This window comes from Coregonus clupeaformis, unplaced genomic scaffold (assembly GCF_020615455.1).
Source record: "Coregonus clupeaformis isolate EN_2021a unplaced genomic scaffold, ASM2061545v1 scaf1850, whole genome shotgun sequence".
NCBI lineage: Eukaryota > Metazoa > Chordata > Actinopteri > Salmoniformes > Salmonidae > Coregonus > Coregonus clupeaformis.
In genome coordinates, this window is record NW_025535304.1 from 20,313 (window position 1) to 22,851 (window position 2,539).

A 2,539-nucleotide genomic window follows, 5' to 3' on the forward strand; every position below is an offset into this window, starting at 1 on the left:
CCCTTTTTCAGCAGCTTGGGCAGAAAAACGGGACACCAAAACAGGATATACATGCACACACAAACAGTTTTGTTTTGATGTCATGTCAGAATCATCTCCTGCCACTGTCACATCAGTGTGAGCAATAAAGGCCATGCTGCCTCCACAGTTTGACAAAAATTACACAGAGAGCATGTCTCTGAGCAGCAAGCCAGACACTGGGGCTATTTGTTTAGTGAGGTCAGTGGGGACAAGTGAGGACAGGATGGGCATGGTGGCATGGATCGTGGGCAATAATGTCCACTGTACACACCCAGCAGTCTCTAACAGTCACTTCCACTGATCTGAGATCTGTCCATCCTCATTACACACAGACTGGGCAGAGGGGGCTAATTAACGACCACAACCAAGTGGTGACAGAGTGTTGGAAAGAGGGGGGAGGGGGAGGGGGAGGAAGAGGAAGTGATGGAAGGACAATGGGAGGCAAGAATTAGAGGCACAATGAGGAGAATAAATATAAGGAGGGATGAAAAGATGGAGACGGAGAGGATGGGGTTGAGGAGGTCAGAGAAAAGTCTGCATGTCTCTGTATGGCTAACTAGTCAATCCCACCATGTTAACCATGATAACTGGACTCTGCTGGCCATGAGACTCTCCTCAGGAGCGTGCCAGGTCATCACACCTGGGTCAGATTGGCTCGTAACTCATGGCAACAACTCCTATCACGAGGGCCCTAAAGGAGCACAGCGAAGATGGAGCTTGGCGTAGTGTTACAACATTATGCTACTGTAGCCCAGAGCAAGGAACTGCATCAGAGCATCTACACATCCAGCAGGTCAACAAGGTGAACACTAACACTAAATTAGATTTTCTACTATTTCATCTCCGATGTTGGCAAGAGGTCTATAAATATAATGTATTAGTAGAATTACTCAGAAAGAATACGGTTGTATATGATTTCAAAACATCAGATCTGGAGATCAGGGGAGTTTCTGTTTGGCCCTCTCCTACTATTGGCAAGCATGGATGTAATGCTGCCCTGCAGGCTAGACTCCTGGTATCTATCTCTAAGAGAGTGGTGTAGATAAAGATATGGACAGAGATATAGTAGGGTTAGATTCCACCGCCTTGATACCACATCTTGCTCAGGGATATGGAATACACATTTCATGCTACACAATGATAATTATTATTCAAAGACCACAGATATTTTCCATAACATATAATATAATAAAACCAACTTAGTTTTGCATTTCTCAACTATAATACGAGATGTGGAATGAAATAGCCTTGATTGTTTGGTTCTCTGGAAATTAATTCCCAGGTCTTAAAGCGACAATCAGCAGTAGAAACAATAACAAAGCATCCTCCCCACCCCTGTTTCAGTAAAAAGCTAAGGGATGGGGCTGGAGAAATATAACCACTCTCAAATTCATAGACAGAGCTATAATATGTTTTGAGGCTATATAGTGTTTGTTTACATTTACCTTTTTTGACAACATTGGAGTAAAACAAGTGTATATTTTTTGGGTTCTGATTGGGTAGACAGTTGAACTAAGCTCAAGTCATATTCTTCATGAATCAATGGATGTAACAACTGCTGATTGCCCCTCTAACTGCTTTTATGTCAGATCAAAATCTCAGTGCTATAGAGACTGCACAGAGAACCATAATAAAAACAAACACTTAACTATGCATTATACACTAGCTATGCATTATGTGCATACTTAGGACCTGAAATCACTCGCAAACACAACAAGTTTCATGCAAAAATCTCCCATTTATTTGGATGATTTATGCAAACCTCTTGGGTAGAGATGCAAGTTATGATTCAGACGATCCTATTTCATTTTGATGTTGTTACAGGCATCGTCATCATCTAGTGTTGTTCCCACATCCCAACTTTTCCTTTCTTGCACCCCTCCCCTCCCCTCCCCTCCCTCTTTTCTCTATCTTTCTCTCTCCCTCTCCCTCCCTGTGGTTTCCCCTCAGTGATTTCAGCTCTGGGGGGGAAGAGGAGCAGAAGGAGATATGCTGTTAGCTGAGACCAGGCTTCTTCCGGTGTGTGGCTGAGTGACAGAGTGGAGGCGCTATCTCCAGCACACACCGCCTGACTGGCATTAGCATTCTCTATGGCAGGCAGGGAGGGCAGGGGAGCCACAATAATAACCTTCTTTACATTCCCTCCATTCTCCCCTGGTTCTTCCTCATTTACTCTGCTCCTCTGCCTCCACCTCCACCTCACCTCAACCCACACTGCCATGAGGGCTGGGGTAGAGAGGAGTCCTCTCTCTCTATAGCAGCATCAGGTGGAAGAAAGGGAGAACTGTCATAGTGAAGTGCACAGCTCTCAGAGGTTTCGACTTCTGCTCAACTAGGCCTGGTTCTCCTGGCAGTTGGAGGGTATCTCTTTTCAGTGTTTAAAAATCTGAGAGTGCATTAGAGTGTATCTCCATGTGCTCATAGCAATCATTATAATTTATACTCTCTCTGGAGACATATTCGCCTGTATGTTAGCTACACTAGTTTGCACAAACGCTTTGTAAGTCACCCTGGATGA